This window comes from Tamandua tetradactyla, chromosome 16 (assembly GCF_023851605.1).
Source record: "Tamandua tetradactyla isolate mTamTet1 chromosome 16, mTamTet1.pri, whole genome shotgun sequence".
NCBI lineage: Eukaryota > Metazoa > Chordata > Mammalia > Pilosa > Myrmecophagidae > Tamandua > Tamandua tetradactyla.
The window spans coordinates 28101293-28123634 of record NC_135342.1 but is presented as its reverse complement, the minus strand read 5'-3'; the positions used below and the strand labels follow the sequence as shown (position 1 = coordinate 28123634).

The following is a 22342-nucleotide window of genomic DNA, read 5'->3' as shown; positions in this document are numbered from 1 at the left end:
CTGGATTCAAATTACAAATTTTTTTCAGACAGAGCCATGTCCTGCACCCCCATCCTGTAAGGATGCTTCATTAAATTAAGAGTTTAAAAACAGGTAAAACTAATCCGTGATATTAGAAGTTGGAAGTGGTTCTCCTTAACAGGGTAGTGACTGGGAGGAAGCAACATTGGGACTTCAAGGGGCTACAATATTTTGTTTTCTCATCTGATTATATTACCCAGGGGCATTCCCTTTGTAACAATTCATGGGGCTCTACATATATGTACATTTCTGTATGTATCAATAAAAGGTTTATGCTAATAAAATTCTTTTTTAAAATTGTCTGGTCCTACCCTAGCTCTGAACACAGTGGAAGTGGTAAAGGAAATCAGCTGGGGGAGAAAGGAAATGCCTGAGATTTCCTTACCCAGGCACATGGCTTCTGAATACAAAGCAACTATCTATCTTTAATTCTGGGCAACTGAAAAATAGGAACTGCCTACACTAAAACCTGATCTAGACCTGAAAGATGTTACCTGCCTTAGCTCACAACTTCCTTTGTTTCTTATAAAGCCATGGGTGTGTGCCTTATCTGAAGCACAATTAACAATTAAAATATTCTTTCTGCATTATACCCTTGATTTTCACCAATGGCCAAAATCTTATTTGTAATCTTGTCTCAGCCAATATTAATGACTGTAATTTCAGTGAAGAGCAATTTCCAAAACTAATTTTTTTTAATCACTATTGAATCGTTCTACCAGGACTACATAAGGAACTGATTCATGGAGGTTAAATACGACAAGATTAAAAGACATTTAAAGCACCCTTTAAAATACCTAGGTCTATTTTCTTTTCTTTATAAATTTTTTTTCCCCATGGGCAGGCACCAGGAAATGAACCCGGGTTTCTGGCATGGCAGGCGAGAACTCTGCCACTGAGCCACCATGGCCTGCCCTATAAAATTTATTTTAGTTGAGCCTGGATAAAAATATTTTCCAAAAGGGCTCAAATTTTGCTTTTTCAGCCAAATCTTTTTCAGTATCAGTTAAGATACTTACTCAGAAAACTCTTCGTTTTCTAACAACAGGCAAAGTCATATTCATCCCAGCTGCCATGGAGTTGAAATGGATTTCCAGAAACCAGGATCATTCCTGGGATGCTTTCACAGATGGAAATGTCGTTATCTTTATCAGAAAGAACTTTAAAAGAAATATGAGGAAAAACAGGCATTAGAACCCTGATAAGAGCAATCAAGTCCATATCTTTAATAAAACTTACTTTAGATAAGTTTAACACTTGCTCCTTTCAAAGCACTTTCATTAGTGTGGGAAACAATAAAAAGGGGTAGAGGAGTTACACAGATGGTTCCAAAGAGTGTTTTGAGGTGGGCTTTGGTTGTGAGGAACTGGAGTGAATTGGCTGCATGTCAGACGAGGAGCATTACCTGGATGAAGAGTATTCCATTATGTAAGGTTGCAGCCTCACATCCTTGACTTTCCCATTCCTGACCTGTGAATTTCACAGATTTTCTGATCACCAACTCCTATAGTCATCTAATCATAGACTTACACGGTGTCTCCAATGGCAGGCCCCCAATCTCCAAGTCCCAGAGGTCCTTACTGTCACTGATGTTTCTCCAGAGGTCCTTACTGTCACTGATGTTTCTAAATGTTCAAACCATTCCATCAAAGACCACTGGTCCATGATTACAAAGCTTATTGATCCGATCTGAATGCTAATCACAATCCCACAGCTCTCCAATCATGTACCCACAGTGATCTTCAATATCCCGATGACTGGGGATCTACTGCTGACCCTCACAGTCCCACCCCCTCCCCCACAATTCCCATCCCTGACTTTCACTGATTTTCTCGATTCCCCATTCCCTGACCTACAACTACAAAAGTCCTCCCATCACCTCTGAGCTCACCATCGATGATGTACAGGAAGTTTAGATCATCAATGGTCCAAAGTATCTCTCCAATATTGGTCCCCACTAACTCCCTCATCATTGAACCCCAAAGTTCCCTCAATCAGCAATCCAGTACCCAAACTATGATGGCTACAAAACTAAACCACCCTACTAATCACTGGACACTAACGCTCTTCAAATCTGTATCTTATAAAGACGGCCCCCACCCCCACACTTGGCCTTAGACCCTTAAAAGACCAGCAATAATTGACCCCCTCGCACGCTGACAATCAAGAAAATTCAAAGAATCCTCATTTATTGATTTCTACTTAATCCCAATCCATCTTCTCCAGAGAGCCCCTGTCATTGGCTTCCAAAGACCTCCCGCCAGCACGGATCACCCACAAGACTCAGACGCCTACCCACTTAACTCCTCAGTCCCCTCGTCACTGACCCTTACGGGCACCCATGACTGACTTACTCCGGCCACCGTAGTCGTCGGCCACAATCCAGTCTCCCAATGTTTGTCTCTCATACCCACCCTTTCCACTTATTCTGCATCCGCGCGCCTATAACCCGAAATCGATTGCTCTACCAAACAGTCTCACCGCAGTATCAGCTCTCCCCATCCGGAATGGCCCGTGCGCAGAATCAGTTGCGATTTAGAGGTTGCCGGCCTACCCGGCAGCCTTCCAGTGAACAGGATTGTGGGTCCTCTGCGCGTTAATGGGAAGTATGATGGTCGCGCCCTCCTTATCACTCAGCTGGAGGTGGCCATATTTACACCTGGGCCGTACAGCAGATGACTCGGCTCTATGTTAGAACAGGGAATTAGGCTCTTATAGGGAGGGAAAAAGCATGTTCCTCTGCACCCCTAATCCTTGGATGCCCCCGCTATGCTTACTCAACATTTCAGAAGCTCGATCCCGGGCCTCTTTTTGTCTCCTAGCTGCCAAGACAGTGAAATAAGATGGCCGCACACATTTATACCGCTTTTTATGTACAATGGGCGCCGCCATCTTACGACAAAGTAATTTGTTGGGGACTGGGTATAGGAGACAGAAAGCAGCGGAGGGACTCGCTCTATTGTGACTTGAGACAACCTAAGAAAGAGGCGTGACCTCACTGAAAGGTCGGAACCTCGAAGGGGCGGGGCCGCCAGAGAAGGATAGTACGAAGTTGTGGAAAGAAACTGTAGCAAGTAACCTCCTAAGTATGACATCCACGAAAAATAGGCTGTCCTGGGTTGCATGCAGCGGCGCAGACCCTGAGACAAAGATGTCAGTGCAAGCAATTTTTTTGGCAGGTAAGTGATGCGGAAAGGATCATCCCAGGATAAGGAAGAAAACCCAGGGTGGGTCAATGAGCTGATTACCCTTGCCTGCAAAGGGAGCTCAAGCCTGTGAAGATAGTTTAGAAACCACTTGCCCCCGTCCCACCCCAGGGCCGCAGGTATTTAGGTATTTGTACACAACTCCCATTCTTCATTTGTTGAAGGCTATTCCAGGGTGATTAAAGCCTTTCAGCACTTCAAGCCCAAGTCATGAGAATAGTTGGTGCATGTAGTAAGAAGCCAGGGATCTGCACATGGGAATGGTGAGTGCCCAGGGCAAGTGAAAGGGCACCAACCAACTCCATTACTTAGAGTCCTGCCTTGACTACCATGGAGAGCAGTGCTCTGCACATCACAGCCATTGGAATAGCTACAGAAATGGTTGCCTTGTCCTATGAAAATAGATTTAATAAAACCCCGATTCCAACTGATTGTCACACCAATTGGTATGATAGCGGACCCACACTTTGGCTCCCAAAGATCCCTATATCTGAGTATTCACACCCTTGTGCATCAAAATCACCCCTCCCACACCAGGTTTGGTCTCTGCAATCAAAAGAATACAGAAATAATGGCAAGTCAACTGCAGAGAATAGATTTTTGTTTGTTGATTTGTTTTACTTAAATATTTCATTCTATAACATATGGTGTTCATATGCATACACACAAAATGTTTGGCTCACTTAATAAATCATAACATTCCATGTTTCAATATTAATAAACAAGGATGTAAGTGATCATTTCCTGAGTTAACATGCAATGTAAAATTCAATCTATGTTGCTAATAAGATATTTTACAGCATAAAAGTGTGATCAAAATGATTTTTTATACTTTATCATGTCATAAAACACAAATGTTCATTCTGGAACAGTGATGTAGATGATTTAAATGGTAAGGAAATATGGGATTCATAATAAAGTCTCCTGTATGTATTTGCTGTCATGGTTGACTTTTCAGGTCAAATAGTAGTAGAAGTGGTAAACTAAGTTATGGTAAAAAATAAAGCATAAGCCATCTATATTGAAGGAACATTTTATTTCATTTAATAAGTGGAAACCTGGATTCTGTTAACCTTTTTGTATATACAAAAATGTTTTCTTAAAAGCCCCAGGAGCCCAGAATAAGAATGAGGGCCATTAATCCTATATAGCTTAATGTAATGCTTGGATACATCCCAGAGAATATTAAGCACATAATCAAAAAGTATTGGCAAAGTCCCTTGAGGGATGGGAGAAAAAATATGAAACTATTAAACTTTACCAGTGGGGAAACCCCTCATACGGTATCAAACATTAGCGACACCCAAATCAATAGGCCAAGCCTTTGATCTTGAGACTTGCCCTTGTGAAGTTTATGTATGTAGTGGAGAGGCTTAGCCTACCTATAGATATGCCTAGAGTTACTTACAGAGGATCTCTTTTGATGCTCAGATGTAGCCTCTCTCTCTCTAAGCCCAACTCTGCAAGTGAAATCATTGCCCTCCCCACTATGTGGGACATGACATCCAGGGGTGAAAGTCTCCTGGGAGGCATGGGAGATGACTCCCAGGGATGAGCTGGCCCTGGTACTGTGACATCATCAATACCATCCTGACCAAAAGAGGGAAAAGAAGTGTAAAACATATAAGTTATCAGTGGTTGAGAGAGTTCAAATAGAATTGAGAGACTACTCTGGAGATCACTCTTTTTTTTTTTTTTTTGATATTTCAGAAACATTTCTTTTTATTCATTACAACGCAATGACTAGTCAAGTAGAAATGGGGCTCTCCTTTTAAAAAGCATCTCAGAAAATTAAGGCCTACAAATAGAATGCCTTTCACCAGCTATGTTTTTTGGTTGTTGTTGTTGCTACTTAATTTTTTTTTAATTTATTAATTAAAAAAATTAAGAACAAAAACATTAACATATTCCTTTCTACATGTATAATCAGTAATTCTCAATATCATCACATAGTTGCATATTCATCAGTTCTTAAAACATTTGCATCAATTCAGAAAAAGAAATAAAAAGACAACAGAAAAAAATAAAACGATAACAGAGAAAAAAAAGATTATACATACCATACCCCTTACCCCTCGTTTTTCATTTATCACTAGCATTTCAAACTAAATTTATTTTAAAATTTGTTCCCCCTATTATTTATTTTTATTCCATATGTTCTACTCATCTGTTGACAAGGTAGATAAAAGGAGCATCAGACACAAGGTTTTCACAATCACACAGTCACATTGTGAAAGCTATATCATTATTCAATCATCATCAAGAAACATGGCTACTGGAACACAGTTCTACATTTCCAGTCAGTTCCCTCCAGCCTCTCCACTACATCTTGAATAACAAGGTGATATCTACTTAATGCGTAAGAATAACCTCCAGGATAACCTCTTGACTCTGTTTGGAATCTCTCAGCCATTGACACTTTGTCTCATTTCACTCTTCCCCCTTTTGATCGAGAAGGTTTTCTCAATCCCTTGATGCTGAGTCTCAGCTCATTCAAGGATTTCTGTCCCATATTGCCAGGGAGGTCCACACCCCTGGGAGTCATGTCCCACGTAGGCAGGGGGAGGGTGGTGAGATTGCTTGTTGTGTTGGCTGGAGAGAGAGACCACATATGAGCAACAAAAGAAGTTCTCTTGGGGGTGACTCTTAGGCCTAAATTTTAAGTAGACTTGACCTATCCTTTGTGGGGTTAAGTTTCATATGAACAAACGCCAAGACTGGAGGCTCAGCTTATAGCTTTGGTTGTTCACGCTGCTTGTGAGAATATCAAGGATTCAACTTGGGGAAGTTGAATTTCTCCACATTCTCACCATTCCCCGAAGGGGACTTTGCAAATACTTTTCCACTCACTGATCAACTCACTCTGGGATTCATCGGGGCATCACTCTGGACAAACCAACAAAATCTCATGTCCTACCCAAGGTTCCAAGTACTTATGGTGTTCAATCAAGCTATGTACATAAGTTATATTAGGAAATGCATTAGTCAAAATATAAATTTTGTACCAAATATTTTTTGCTTTAGTCTCACACATAAGGTGAGATTTTAAAATATTAATTACCATGTATTTTCAGCAGCCTGCAGTAATGGCATTCCTTTGTTCTTCCTAATTTTTAAAATTTGTACATTCAGTCACTATTATTATACACTCTAGGCATTCCTAGCTTAAACCATCTCAATCTTTATCGTCTATCTTTCTTTCTGATTTCATTTGTGCACCCAGCCCTCCTCCTTGTATTATTCTCACATACAGCTTCATTCAGTGTTTTAACATAATTGTATTACAGTTAGGAGTATTGTGCTGTTTTTCTGAGTTTTTATATTCAGTCCTGTTGCACAATCTGTATCCCTACAGCTCCAATTACTCAATATCTTACCCTATTTCTCTCTCCTGATGGTCTCTGTTACCAACGACATATTCCAAGTTTATTCAGTAATGTCAGTTCATATCAGTGAGACCATACAGTATTTGTCCTTTAGTTTTTGGCTAATCTCACTCAGCATAATGTTCTCAAGGTCCATCCATGTTGTTACATACTTCAAAAGTTTATTCTGTCTTAAAGCTGCATAATATTCCATCGTATGTGTATACCACAGTTTGTTTAGCCACTCGTCTGTTGATGGACATTTTGGCTGTTTCTATCTCTTTGCAGTTGTAAATAATGCTACCATAAACATTGGTGTGCAAATGTCCATTTGTGTCTTTGCCCTTATGTCCTTTGATTAGATACCTAGCAATGGTATTACCGGGTCATATGGCAATTCTATATTCAGCTTTTTGAGGAACCGCTTAACTGCCTTCCACAGCAGTTGCACCATTTGACATTCCCACCAACAGTGAATAAGTGTGCCTCTTTCTCCACATCCTCTCCAGCACTTATCATTTTCTGTTTTGTTGATAATGGCCATTCTGGGTGTGAGATGATACCTCATTGTGGTTTTGATTTGCATTTCTCTAATGGCCAGGGAAGTTGAGCATCTCTTCATGTGCCTTTGGCCATTTGTATTTCCTCTTCTGAGAAGCGTCTATTCAAGTCTTTTTCCTATTTTGTAATTGGATTGGCTGTCTTTTTGTTGTTGAGTTGAAGAGTCTCTTTATAAATTCTGGATACTAGATTTTTATCTGATATGTCATTTCCAAATATTGTCTCCCATTGTGTAGGCTGTCTTTTTACTTTCTTGATGAAGTTCTTTGATGCGCAAAAGTGTTTAATTTTGAGGAGTTCCCATTTCTTTCTTTCTTTCTTGAGTGTAGAGATCACTCTTACTCAAGCTTCAGTTAGATACTGCTACCTACCAAAATTTGCCAAACCACAACCACAACCATTCTGGCCAATCCTAAAGAACACCTAGGGCCATGTATAAGATTCTACAAAGGTTCCATGCACTTGGGTAACTTTTCAGAACTATCAACCTCCAGATAGATACCTGGGCCAGATACTTCCTGAAATGCAGAGAGGTCAGCCTGTCCAGAACATCAACTAGCTCTATATCCCATCCCACATTATCAATAGCACCTTCCAACATGAAAAAGTTAGCATGGGCATGGCTCAAATACCCCTAAAAAGTTGCTGAAAAATCAGAGTTGATGGTGGAGTTATACAGAGAAGGTAGGGTTTAACAAATGTGTATGATTGCCAAACCATTAAATTGATATTTCTCTTAGTCTCCAGTATCTTTGAGCAGCTAGAAATAAAACCTAAAATTGTAGAATTGTAACCCATACCAAACTCTGAAATGTGTTCTACAACTAATTGTTGTGATGTGCTTTGAAATTTATTGCTTTTCTGCATATATGTTGTTTTTCACAAAAAGGAAAAATGGACAACAAAAAGAATTGTGTTTTTTAGGATGTTGGCTTGAAAATTGGTTTCAAGATTTTTTTTTTGTAATTTAAATATTTAAAGTATGCAGGAAGTGTTTTTGTTAAGGGGAAAAGAGTGTTTTTTTCTCCTAAAGTTAAATAACTGATTGTGGCAGAATGAGAAACAAGAATATGTAGGACAGAATGGATGGATATAGAAAGTTGTAGAAGTCTTGTCAGATGTGAACTTTATTGGTTGTTGTTAAGGTTGGCTAAGATTTTTTTTTAACTTTTTTTTTTGTGTAGTATAACATATATACAAAGCAAAGAAATAAAAAAGCAATAGTTTTCAAGCACTCTTCGAAAAGTGATTACAGGATAGATCCCAGAGTTTGTCATGGGCTACCAGATGATCCTGTCATATTTTTCCTTCTAGCTGCTCCAGAATATAGGAGGCTAGCGGGCATAAGTACTTTTTTTATCATCACAATCGACTTTTTTTTCCTTCTTTTTTTGGTGAACAATAACATATATGCAAAAAAGCTATAAATTTCAAAGCATAGCACAGTTCGTTGTAAAATATATTTCAGACTTTGACATGGGTTACAATTTCACAATTTTAGTTTTTTACTTCTAGCTGCTCTAAAATACTGGAAACTAAAAGAGATTTCAATGTAATGATTCTGCATTCATATTCATTTAAGTCCTATCTTCTATGTATAATTCCGCCATCACCTTTGATCTTTCCATACCTCTCATTAGGGTTGTTTGGGCCATGATAATTCTAAATTAGGTTGGCTAAGATTTTATAGTTTTATAAGAATTTTAGAAGTTTTCTTTTCAGAAGTATCTTCATGCAACACAAGAATTTGGTTTTCACTCTGTTAAAATGACAATGGTTTTTTTTGCATTATTTGTTTGCTCTTAGTGAGAAGTTATAAAAGGTTTCTAACCATTTGAGTAATCTGCCTAGATGACAAAGATTCTATGTCTTATCAGAACAATATACTTATTGATATGTATATTGACCATCTCCTTCCTTTTTTAGACAATGCCTCCTCACTTTAAAAAATATTGTCTTTTTAAAACATGTTAATTCCTCTATTTACTTTCAAACTTTTATGTCACCTTGATTAAATAAAGAACCTACCCCCCGAAAAAAAAGAAACAAGCAATCACAAATTTAGAAAATCCATTGAATAAAGGACAATGACACCTCTTCATTATGCTGTAAAACTGTGACTCTCATCTTTGGAAAATTAAGATCATTCAGCAACCTTACTCCTTGGTATGTTTATGGCATTGGTCCACAAATGCAGATGTGTTCTTTGGATTTGTCTAAACTTCTTTTCAAAAATTCAGAAAGAAGAGATGAGGAAATGTGCCCCTGTTTGTCATTCCATCCAGAAGTAGGTGCTGAGAGAACAAACTCGACATCAAATTGTGTATCATTAGATGGTAATTTCTCCAAGTTATATAATCTTCTGTTTTAGTGAAGAATATCAGCTTCACTTTCCTGAGACTAGATGTATTAGTCAAACCGAAATTCAATATTTTAACCATTGGTGTGAAGCCTGTTCCAGCTGCCAATAAAAAGGGACCTTCCAATTGTTGGAAGTGGAATTTTCTAAAATTGGCCTCAGGACTGCTTACAGAAACAAAATCTCCCAATCTAAAGATGATCAAGCTCTGGTGTGAAGAGTCTATCAGGATAGATTTTGATCAAAAAGTAGATGTATTTATTGTTGTCAAGAAATTGTTCTTGGAAATCTGAGAGTAAGGAACCAAATACACGTGTATGTGGTGTCATTATTTCTGCAGTACCTGTAGAAGTTAGCTTTGAGGTAATCATGTTTCTCAATTGGCACCCAAAGATGAGCATGTGGTGGCAGCATCATGCAGAAAAGCTTCGTATCATGGATAACATCTTCCTTAGAAATTAACTGGCACTTCTGTAGTAATAAGCTGTATCTTTCTTAGGAATAAGTGAATTATGTTTCTCCAGAGGGTGACCAAGATATCTTCAAGAGGTATTTTCTTTTTTCTTTAAGATAATCTCTATTTTTCCCACATTCTCAACAATCTACACAGAAAAATCTTCCTAAATCTCATGGCTTAGTCCAATAGGTATGAAATATGAATAATCCTTGATAATTATTTCTGCTCTGAAGGAATCATCCTGATGATCAATTATTACCAACTCTAAATTTATATTCTTCTGTTTAGTATATGTGACAATGGTGACAAAAGACTTTTTGGAACCAGTCATAGCTTGGAGAACTAGAACCTTCCTTGGCAAGTGTATCTGTCACTTGGCTTTGGGGAGGCATATCATTTAAGGCTTTCTTTTCCTCACGATATACTTTTTTTTTTTTTTTTAACTTTTTTATTGTATACAAAGCAAAGAAAGAAAAAAGCAATAATTTTCAAAGCATTCTTCAACAAATAGTGACAGGACAGATCCCAGAGTTTGTCATGGGCTACCATATGATCCTCTCCTATTTTTCCTTCTAGCTGCTCCAGAATATGGGATGCTGGAGGACTGTTCTAGTTTACTAGCTGCTGGAATGCACTATACCAGAGATGGAATGGCTTTTAAAAGGGGAATTTAATGGGTTGCTAGTTTACAGTTCTAAGGCCAAGAAAATGTCCTAATTAAAACAAGTCTATAGAAATGTCCAATCAAAGGTATCCAGGAAAAGATACCTTGGCTCAAGAAGGCCGATGAAGTTCAGGGTCTCTCTCTCAAGTGAGAAGGCACATGGTGAACAGAATCAGGGTTTCTCTGTCATCTGGAAAGGCATGTGGTGAACACAGCATCATCTGCTAGCTTTCTCTCCTGGCTTCCCTTCATGAAGCTCCCCAGGAGGCATTTTCCTTCTTCATTTCCAAAGGTCGCTGCCTGATGGACTCTGAGTCTCGTTCTGCTCTCTCTGAATCTCCTACTTTCTCCAAAATGTTTTATCTTTTATACGATTCCAGTAAACTAATTAAGACCCACCCAAATGGGTGGAGACATTCCTCCACCTAACCCAGCTTAACAATCACTCTTGATTAAATCACATCTCCTGGAAGATGATCTAATTACAGTTTCAAACATGCAATACTGAATAGGGATTAGAAGAAACAGCTGCCTTTACAAAATGGGATTAACATTAAAACATGGCTTTTCTAGGGTATATACATCATTTCAAATCAGCACAAGGGCTGATTGCCGTAGGTGTTCTTTAGGATTGGCTGGAATGATCCTGGTTGGGGGTTGGCAGGTTTTGACAGGTAGCAAGGTCTGCCTGAAGCTTGTGTGAGAGCAACCTCCAGAGCAGCCTCTAGACCCTATTTGAACTCTCTCTGCCACTGATACTTTATTAATTACATTTCTTTTCCTCCTTTTGGTCAGGATAGAATTGTTGATCCCATAGTGACAGGTCTGGATTCATTTCTGGGAGTCATCTCCCACATTTCCAGGGAGACTTTCACCCCTGGATGTCATGTCCCTTGTAGGGGGGAGGGCATTGATTTCACTTGCAAAGTTGGGCTTAGAGAGACTGAGTCCACATCTGGGAAGCAAAAGAGGTCCTTCAGAAGTAACTCTTAGGCCTGTCTATAGGTACTCTAAGCTTCTCCCCTAACTACCATAAACTTCATTAGAGTAAGCCTCATGATCAAGGGCATAGAGGGCATGGCCTATTGATGTGGGTGTCCCTAAAGTCTAACACAGTATCAGGGGATTCCCTGATGGTAAGGTTTAATAGTTCCATGTTTTTCTCCCATTCCTCAGGGGACTCTCCCAATACCTTTTGATTATCTGCTTAATATACTCTAGGATGTATCCAGACATTACAATAATCTATACAGGATTAAAGGACCTCTTTCTTACTCTGTGCTCCCTGTGTTTCAGTTGTTCAAATGAGCTATACAGATAGGTTGAATTAGATTATGCACTACAGAAAATTTCAGTTCCAGACCAAATAAACCCTTCTTCCTATGGTCTCAAAGAGTATGTGTGGTTCTAAAATATAGACTGTCTTCCCTACCCCTATGTTCTGAATTACTTTAACCCCAACCTATTCGGCTTCATTCTTATCTCTAAATATCAGCTTATATATATATAACAGCCTCTCAAATTCCAGAAATAACAGTCACCACTCCGGACTTTATGTGTCTGCACTAAAAGCTTACAACCTAGGCCCCTCTTTTCTTATAAGCATTTTCTAAAGGTGACCATACCATTGTGGTTCTTTATCTTCTGGCTTATTTTGCCTCACCAAATGTCCCACATGTTCATTCACATCGCTAAATTCCTCAAGACTTTGTTCCTTTTTGTAGTAGCACAACCTTTGTTCATAAATATACACCATGGTTCCTCAATCTGTTTCTCTGTCAGTGCATCCTTCATCCACCTGCATTCATCTGGCATCATGGAGAGGGCCCAAAGTCCACAGTCCACCAATATTCTCAGTTTTAGATGATTTCATCATTCCCAAGACAAAACCAATAAACACACTCTTGCCAAATAGAAAATCTAAACTCTTGTTCCTCCCCTTCTACAATTAACTTTAAAACATTTTTTAAATTGTGAAAGATAACACACACACATATGTAAAAGACAAAGCAATAATATTCAAAGTACACTCCAACAAACAGCTACAGAACAAATTTCATACTTTGGTATAGGTTACCACTGCAGTTTCAGGTTTTTCCTTCTAGCTGCTCTAAAACACTGAGGCTAAAAGAAATATCAATATAGTGATTCAGCAGTCATACTCATTTGTTAAATCCTATCTTCTCTGTTATAACTCCTCCTTCTCCTTTGATCTTTCTCCCACTCTATGAGGATCTTTGGGCTATGCCCTTTCTAAATTTTTCCTGTTGAAGGGTGTTATTGGTAATATAGGATAGGTGGGTGGAATTAGTTGATATTCTTGGAGAGGCTAGCCCCTCTGGTTTTCAGGGCTTGTCTAGCCTAGGAACCCTCTGGGTTTCAGGAGCGTAAACTTAGTGCATGAACTTTTATAACGTCTCAGTTAGAGCCCTAGGTGTTCTTTAGGATTATCAGGCATGATGTTGTTTGGGGTTTGGCAAACCATGGTAATTAGCAATATCTAGCTGAAGCTTGCACAAAATGTACTTTAACTTTTAAAAGAAAAAGCAGAGTATTGAGTGATCACATGGGCCAGGGAACAGAAAGGGCACATGAGAGAGGAGACAAGACCTTATTAAACTCTGAGTGAAAAGATGTTCCTGCTAAGGCCGTCGTCAGCACTTATCATTTACAACAGTAACCCTTCTGGGGTGTGGGAAAGAAGAAAGGGAAAGGAACCTATGGAAGGTCTAGGCTCCCAGATCCATGGCTTGAGAGGTGAAAGACTGTAGGCTGCTGCAGTCAGCACTGACCATCAGCTCTCACTTGCTCCCTTAGCAGAAAGGACCATGCCCTGATCTGAGTGGAAATAGGGCTTGCCCTTGAGCATGAGTAGAAACTGCTCTGGATCTGGATGGGACTGTTCCCTGGATCAAGGTAGATCTAGAAAGTAGACTATTCTGAGGGGCAGGCTGAATCCTGCCTACTCTTTGAGGAGTTGGAGGTTAACTGGATCAGAGATGAGGCAGGTTACTCTTGTGGGCTAAGGGCAGAGAGAGCTTTGCCTGTCTGAGGCTAGTCATCATTATAATTTTTTCTTCAACTAGGAACAGCAGAATTGATAAATTGTCATTATCATTCCTATGGTACTCTAAAGCTTCCTGACTGTTTTATGCTCCAGAAATATAATGGAAAGAAAAACAGAAGCATATAATATTTTATAAAATTCTTATATCTTTCTCTCTTTATTCTTTCACCCAGAAATATGTCTCAAGCTGTGTTATGTTTCTCTATCAGGATACATTGTCAGGATAACAGATATTGCCCAGGTTTTGGTAGCCAACATCAGCATTCTTGCTCAACTATATTATTTCTCACTGTGTAAGGGTTGGCTGTGGGCTCTGCTTCCCATGATCATCTCCACTGGGAACCAGGTAGCCTGATCAGATATGATATTGACTATTTCCTCTGCTGAGTCAGTGGGAAAAGAATGTGATGATCATCTATTGGCACATTAAAGTTCTGCCCACTAGTATTTCGCTGGTCAAAGCAAATCACCTGGCTTCAAAGGGCAAGGATGTACAATTCTCCTGTGGAAATGAACTTTGGATTCTGGTGCACATTAAATAGTCTACTACAGTTTCTCTTACATAATAAAGATAATTTGCCTCATAATATTAACTACCATTGGGAAACAGAGAGAAAAAGAGGAAATTTGCAATTGGATAACATAACTGTCAACGATCCAGGCTATTATAAATGCAGGGTAATATTTTCTCAGACTTTACAAGGCAGTAAACAGGTCATAGCTATAATACATGACTCTGCTTTCTTTGGCTCATTTCCTCTAAGATGAATTAATGAGGAACCTGTTTTTGTGATGCCTATAGTTATTAACTATTTTAACACAATAAAATAAGAGTTTCTTCAAGGTTATTCCAGCTTTCACAAAGAGTTTCCTCCAAATCTCTCCTGTCTACCCACTCCCATCTTAAAGGATTTTGTAATGGTGGCACTACACTTCTAGGTAGTTATATCAAATTCACCAACACACATACATGAAAGTGGTGCCTTTTTTCATTTTTTATTTTTATACAAACCTTACTACAAAAAGGTGATTTAAAAGATTGTAATTGTGTTTCTCTTTACTCAGAATACTGTTGTACCTATGCTGGTTTAAAAGGATGTATGGACCCTAGAAAAGCCATGTTTTAATCAAAATCCCATTTCATAAAGGTACAATAATCCCTATTCAATACTGTATGTTTGAAACTAATCAGATCATCTCCCTGGATGATGTGATTTAGTCAAGAGTGGTTGTTAAACTGGATTAGGTGATGACATTTTCTCAACCCATTTGGGTGGGTCTTGATTGGTTTATTGGAGTCCTATAAAAGAGGAAACGTTCTGGAGAATGGGAGATTCAGAAAGAGCAGAGCAGAACAACATAGCCACGAGAAGCAGAGTCCACCAGCAGTGACCCTTGGAGATGAAGAAGGAAAGTGCCCCCCAGGGAGCCTCATGAAACAAGAAGCCAGGAGAAAAAGCTAGCAGATGACACTGTGTTCACCATGTAGCCTTCCAGCTGAGAGAGAAGCCCTGACTGTGTTCGCCATGTGCCTTTTCACTTGAGAGAGAAACTCTAACCTCCATCAACCTTCTTGAACCAAGGTATCTTTCCCTAGGATGCCTTAGATTGAACATTTCTATAGACTTGTTTTAATTGGGACATTTTCTCGGCCTTAGAACTGTAAACTAGCAACTTGTTAAATTCCTGATTTTAAAAGCCATTCCATTTCTGGTGTATTGCATTCCAGCAGCTAGCAAACTAGAAGAGATTTTGGTGCCAGAGAGTGGGGTGCTGCTACTGCAGTTTGCAAATACCAAACATGTTGGAACAGCTTTTTAAATGGATAAGGGGAAGATTCTGGAAGAGTTGTGAGAAGCTTGATAGAGAAGGCCTAGAACACTTTGAAGAGACTGTTGGTAGAAATGTGGACTCTAAAGACACTTCTGATAAAACCTTAGACAGAAATGAGGCATGTGTTATTATAGACTGGAAAGAAGATGAGCCCTGTTTTAAAATGGCAGATAATCTGGCAAAATTGACTAGTGGCTTTGTCTGGAAGATGGATTTTAAAAGTCATGAACATTTATTTAACAGAAGAGATCTCCAAATTAAATGTGGAAAGTGCAGCCTGGTTTCTCCTCACAACTTATAGTGAAATGCGACAGGAAAGAGATAAGCTGAGGACTGAACTGTTGGGTACAAATAAATCAGAAATTGATGTTCTGGAAAATTCTGGGCCTCCAGAAATGGGGACCTCAGAGAATAGTGCCCTGTGTGAGGATTTAACCAAATGTGAAACCAACCAGCCATTTCAGAGAAAGCCAGGATTGGACATGGGGTATCCAGGAAGGATTTGTGGAAACTCCTTATGTCTGATGGGCATGATCCAAGGCTACTGCATTGAAAGCCAACAGGAGTGCTGTGGAACCTGTATAAACAGAGCCACTGCCAGTCTGGACTGGGGAGTTTGGAGTAGGGATACATTGGAGGAAAAATAACTTTGGAGGTAAAACCATGGAGGCTGAGGTCTGAAGTCAAGAAGCCTCAGGCCAGGAGAGTGGACCCACCCAAGCTCATGGAGAGGGTGAGCTTGCCCCAAAGGCAGAGGATGGGCCTTCCACCTTGTTGCAGTGGAAGAGTCATGCCGCTTCAGGCCTTGGAGAGTGAAGCACATTCCTTGGGGTTTGAGGAGAGCCTGGCTACCACCATATGGAGGGGTTGAGTGTGTGCCCCGAAGATGGTAGAGAGCCCAGGTGCAGCCCTGATCTTGGAGAGGGTGGAACCTAGAAAAGGTGGTCTCCCCAATGTCCCCCAAGGTTGCATTTGAAGAGAGACAGGCCTCTGCATAGGCCCTTGGAAAGGGTAGGACTGCTGCTTTCAGAAGCCCCGAGGATAAATGACTTTCAGACTTTGAAATCTAATGGACTTTGCCCGGTGGGTTTTTGAAACTGTATGGGTCATGTAACCCCTGTGTCCTCCCTGTGAAAATGTGTATATGTATCCTATGAATGTTCCTCCTTTGTATGTTGGCAGCAAACAACTTGTTTTGAGTTTTACAAGTCCAGAGCAAATGGAAAAAATTTTGCCTTAGGACTGTCCATGCCTTTAACTAACTTTGATGAGACTTTGTACTGATTTTAATCTTGTATTAGTCTTGTTTGAAATGTTACTGGAATGATTTAAGGTTCTCTAATATTGTTATGGAATGAATGCATTTTGTATATGGGAAAAACATGTCTTTTTTAGGGTCCAGAGGGTGGAATATGCTGGTTTAAAAGGATGTATGGGCCCTAGAAAAGCCATGTCTTAATCAAAATCCCATTTCATAAAGGTACAATAATCCCTATTCAGTACTGTATGTTTGAAACTATAATCAGATCATCTCCCTGGATGATGTGATTTAGTCAAGAGTGATTGTTAAACTAGATTAGGTGACGACATGTCTCAACCCATTTGGGTGGGTCTTGATTGGTTTATTGGAGTCCTATAAAAGAGGAAACGTTTTGGAGAATGGGAGATTCAGAAAGAGCAGAGCAGAACAACATAGCCACAAGAAGCAGAGTCCACCAGCCAGCGACCCTCGGAGATGAAGAAGGAAAATGTCTCCCGGGGAGCTTCGTGAAATAGGAAGCCAGGAGAAGAAGCTAGCAGATGACACTGTGTCACCATGTGCCCTTCCAGCTGAGAGAGAAGCCCTGACTGTGTTCGCTATGTGCCTTCTCACTTGAGAGAGAAACTCTGAACTTCATCAGCCTTCTTGAACCAAGGTATCTTTCCCTGGATGCCTTAGATTGGACATTTCTATAGACTTGTTTTAATTGGGAAATTTTCTTGGCCTTAGAACTGTAAACTAGCAACTTATTAAATTCCCAATTTTAAAAGAAAACTTTCCATTTCTGGTATACTGCATTCCAGCAGCTAGCAAACTAGAACAGTACCTTTCCTCACATTTGGTTCATCGGTGTGCTGCTGTGGTTTTTTGTTTTTTGTTTTTTTTTTTGGTTTTGAGGTGTTTTTTGCCATGTTTACTTGTATATCAAGTCATTAAGAAAATAAACAAAAAATCCATATTCTCAAAAAAGAAAAAAAGGAACAATCATTCACTTGGAATTAAGTCATACATTCTAGAATACCGTAAAATACAAAAATGATAGAGTAAAAAGTAAGTACCATCATACAAGTTGTCCTAGTTTGCTAGCTTCTGAAATACAATATACCCAGAAATGGAATGGCTTTTAAAAGGGAATTTATTATCTTGCAAGATTACAGTTGTAAGGCCATGAAAATATCCCAATTAAAGCAAGCCTATAGAAATGTTTAGTTAAGGCGCCAACAAGACGGTACTGTGGAGGGCCAGGAACAATTAATCAGGCCCAAGCAGGAGCAATCAATCAGGCCCAAGCAGGGAGAGCCCCCACACCAGTGGGGCGGAATGTCCCCGAGAGTTAAACAATAACCAATGCTAAGAAACTGTGGGAATGGGATAGGTTTTGGCAATGGCTAATGGCATTCTTCTGCTTCTATGAACCGCTTGCTTGCTAGCAACTGCAAAAAAAAACCACAGCATGATTTTAGCCTTTATAAGCACACCTTGAAAACCTCTAGGGGCTGCTCTCTGAATCCCCTTTCTTGGAGGTTTCTGAGGCAGTCGCCAGCTGGCTAATAAAGACTCCAAATTGGCTTGCAGTTTTGAATTGTGTGGTCTTTCTTTCGGTGCACCCCACAACATTTGAAGGCCCCAGGGAGATAGTCCCTAATGGGACATCTGGTGACCACAGGTCCTGGGGATCGCCCCTGGAACTGAGGTCTGGCCTAGGGGAAGGTCTTGGAGAGACGTTCCTCTGCCCCAGGCAAGGACCAGGAACTGGACCGGTTCTACAGGACCCTCCAAAATTATACAAAATCTGGTGGAGTCATCTGTTTATGGAAACCTCACCGGTGAGTACAGGTCTGTTACTGGATCCAGTGGGGACCTCTGGAAGGCTGGATGCAGCAATTCTTCCATGGTCCAGTCCCAGAGCAAGACATTGCCCGGGATTCTGGTTAGGAATCTATTAGGGATAAGGCATTTGTTTGTCTTAGTTCATTTTGTCCCTCCTCTTAATTGTTGGTCTCATCACATTTTGTGTTGTTTTTGTCATAATTGTCATGGGTCAGTCAAGTTCATCTGTCTGTACTCTGCTTCAATGTTTCCTGAAACATTTCCAGGAATTTTAGTGGAAGGCTGGAGACTACGGAGCCCCTGTCAGTGCCTCCGACTTGGAAAAATTCTGCTCACGGGTGTGGCCGACTTTTGGTTCTCGGTGGCCTCCTGAGGGAACCACAGACCTATCTATAGCTTATAAAGTCCAAAGGGTGATTTTTGGTGATCCAGGCCACCCTGACCAAATCCCCTATATACTAATTTGGATTGAAATTTTAACAGAAAAACCAAGTGGTTATGGTCTTGCCTGGAGTTCCAAAAAGAAAGCCCCCCCCCCAGAGCTAAAACGGCCCTCTTAATAAAAACCTCTCAAAAAGAAAAAACTAATGGGATCCCAGTATTAACAGGACCACCGGAGGATCCACTCTTACTAGACCCTCCCCCATACCCAACAGCCCCTCCACCTCCAGAGGGGAGAAACAGCCAAGAGGCGGCAACCAACTCCTCTAATGGCCGGGAGGTGCCCTTCAGCCCCCCCCATACCAGAAGTGGCTCTGCTTACCACCCTTGTTCTCGTTCATAATCACTGGAGTTCCAGTTTTACCCTTAAGGCAGGTTGGCCCTGCCCTGAGGGACGACCGCCCACCTTTCATGGTCTATGTCCCCTTTTCCTCTAGTGATCTGTATAATTGGAAAAACCAGAATCCCTCTTTCTCTGAAAATCCCCAAGGGCTCATCTCCCTCTTGGAGACTGTCTTTTTTATACCAGCCCAACTGGGATGACTGCCAACAGCTCCTTAAGGCCCTCTTCACCTCCGAGGAATGAGATCGAGTCAGGAGAGAGGCGAGGAAGTTAATTATTGGACCTGATGGACAGCATACTACTGAATCAACCTGATTAGAGGCTGTGTTCCCCTCCACCCACCCCGAATGGAACCCCAACACTGATAGAGGTAAGGAGGCTCTCGATGGGTATCGCCAGACTCTGCTCAGGGGGATACCAGCGGAGGCCAAGAAGCCGACCAACTTGTCTTTGGCCAGCGAAACCATACAAAAGCTGGACGAATCTCCAGCCACTTTCCTTGAGAGCCTCCTTGAGGCGTACCGCTTGTACACCGCTATAGATCCAGAGGCACCCCAAAATAGGCGAGCTGTAAATATAGCATTTGTCACCCAGTCAGCCCCAGACATAAGAAAAAAATTATAGAAGTTAGAAGGATTTGAGGGTAAGGGCTGTCTGAACTGATAGAGATTGCCCAAAAGACTTTTAATAACAGAGATGACCCCGTGACCATGCAGTCCAAAAACATAGTCAAAATTTTAGTATCCTCAATGGCTGAATGGGAAAAACAAAAAGAAAGATGGGGAACTATTGAAAAAAGAAAGGGAAACCAAGGAAAAAGGTTGGGCCTAGGTGCAAACCAATGTGCCTACCGCAAAGAGAATGGACATTGGAAAAATGAATGCCCTAAAAAAGGACTTAAAGGAATGAAACTGGCCCCTGTTCTGGTTGAAGAGGGGAATTGACGGGGCCGGGTCTCCATTCCGTTGAGCCCCCAGGAGCCCAAGGTCACATTAGAAATCGGGGGCAAGCCTATAAATTTTCTTGTGAATACTGGGGCAACCTTCTCCGTTCTCCAGCAAGCAGAAGGGCCCACATCTAAGGAGAAAATCCCCATACAGGGAGCAACGGGAAAGACAAACTCTTACCCATGGACTAAGACTAGGATCACTAACCTTGGGGAAGGAACTATCACCCACTCATTTCTTGTGGTGCCCAAGTGTCCATATCCCCTTTTGGGGAGAGATCTTCTCCAGAAATTACAAGCCACCATCTCTTTCAAAAACGATTTGGCTGAGCTCTCCTTCGATTCAAACCCCTCGGCAATCCTCCTCACTTGCCCCTTATCGGAAGAGTATTTACTTACTGCAGAGGTGGCACTGCCAGCCCCAGGTCCATATTTGCAGGAGTTTAAAGAAAAAATACCAGGCATAAGGGCAGAAACTAACCTACCAGGACTAGCTGCCCACCGGCCCCCCATCATTGTCCAGCTAACTAGCACCGCCACCCCAATCAGAGTCTGACAATACCCAATAAGCTTAAAGGCTAAAAGAGGCATTGCAGTCCATGTCAAAAGACTCCTGGAGGCAGGTATTCTGGTACCCTGTCATTCAGCCTGGAACACCCCCCTCTCCCAGTCTAAAAACCCGGGACCGACAATTACCGGCCAGTGCAAGATCTCCAAGAGGTACACAAAAGAATTGAAACTATTCACCCCACTGTGCCTAATCCATATACGCTTTTGAGTCTGTTACCTCCCAGCCAGCAGGTCTACACTGTTCTGGACTTAAAGGATGCCTTCTTTTCGCTTCCCCTGGCTGTGGTAAGTCAACCCATCTTTGCTTTTGAATGGACTGACCCGGGGGGGGGGGTTCTCTGGACAACTAACCTGGACTCGGTTGCCACAAGGTTTTAAAAATTCTCCCGCCCTGTTCGATGAGGCCTGAAGCCAGGGTCTGGCTTGTTTTAGACAAGAGCATCCAGAAATAACCCTCCTACAATATGTGGATGACCTCCTACTGGCAGCTAATGATCTGTCAAACTGCAAAAAGGCAACTGAAAACTTGTTACAGGAACTAGCCCAATTGGGCTATTGGGTCTCAGCCAAAAAGGCCCAACTCTGTACCAGCTCAGCAACATACTTAGGTTATGAATTAGAAGGGGGAAAAAGAGCTCTGTCTTCTAGTAGGATTGAAGCTATCCTAAAAATACCCCAACCAGAAACAAAAAGGCAGGTACGGGAGTTTTTAGGAGCAGTTGGATACTACTGGCTCTGGATTCCTGGATTTGCAGAAATAGCAAAACCCCTGTATGCTAGCACAGGGGGAAACGAGAAAGCTCTAACCTGGATTGAGGCTGAGCAAAAAGCTTTTAAAACATTGAAACAGGCACTTGTGAGCGCCCCTGCCTTGACTCTGCCTGACCTGTCCAAACCTTTTCAATTACATGTTGCTGAAACCCGAGGAATAGCAAAAGGAGTCCTCACCCAAATGTTAGGACCATGGAAAAGGCCAGTTGCCTACCTGTCCAAAAGACTAGACTATGTAGCTGCTGGGTGGCCAAGCTGCCTCTGAGTCATTGCAGCCACTGCCATTTTGGTAAAAGAAGCATCTAAATTAACTCTGGGATAGGACTTACACATAGTGGCCCCACATTCAGTAGAAACATTACTAAGGAGCCCGCCCGAGAGATGGCTCTCAAATGCCCGGATAACTCAGTATCAGGTATTGCTACTAGATCCCCCAAGAATCCGCTTCCTAAAAATGGCAGTTCTTAACCCTGCCACCTTGCTTCTGGATGATGACCTGTCCAAGCCCATCCATGACTGTTGCGAGATCTTGAAATCTTTCATGAACCTGAGGGCTGATCTCACCAACAACCCCTGGCCAAATCCTGATGAAGAATTATATACAGATGGGAGCAGTTACATCTCAGAGGAAATCAGGTATGCGGGGG

At 41.1% G+C, this 22342-nt stretch overlaps 1 protein-coding gene and 1 pseudogene across 21 annotated transcripts in view; both read right to left on the bottom strand.

Moving 5' to 3' along the window:
- Positions 1–4748, bottom strand: part of ZNF793 (zinc finger protein 793) — a 45433-nt gene extending 40685 nt beyond the window's left edge. For 8 of the 21 annotated variants that reach the window (XM_077133480.1, XM_077133484.1, XM_077133466.1 and 5 more), the window contains exons 1-3: positions 4636–4748; positions 2503–2707; positions 1041–1181 (exon numbers count right to left, since the gene is read on the bottom strand). The gene's annotated coding sequence lies outside the window, so the exon portion shown is untranslated. Of the gene's footprint in view, positions 1–1040; positions 1182–1426; positions 1492–1602; positions 1790–2316; positions 2351–2375; positions 2708–2798; positions 2953–4635 lie in introns of those variants that run through there. The other 13 variants (XM_077133476.1, XM_077133482.1, XM_077133468.1 and 10 more) reach the window with 12 other exon arrangements.
- A 4506-nt stretch (positions 4749–9254) lies between these two features.
- Positions 9255–20785, bottom strand: LOC143659963 (cytochrome b5 reductase 4 pseudogene; annotated as a pseudogene).
- Between the last annotated feature and the right edge of the window lie 1557 nt (positions 20786–22342).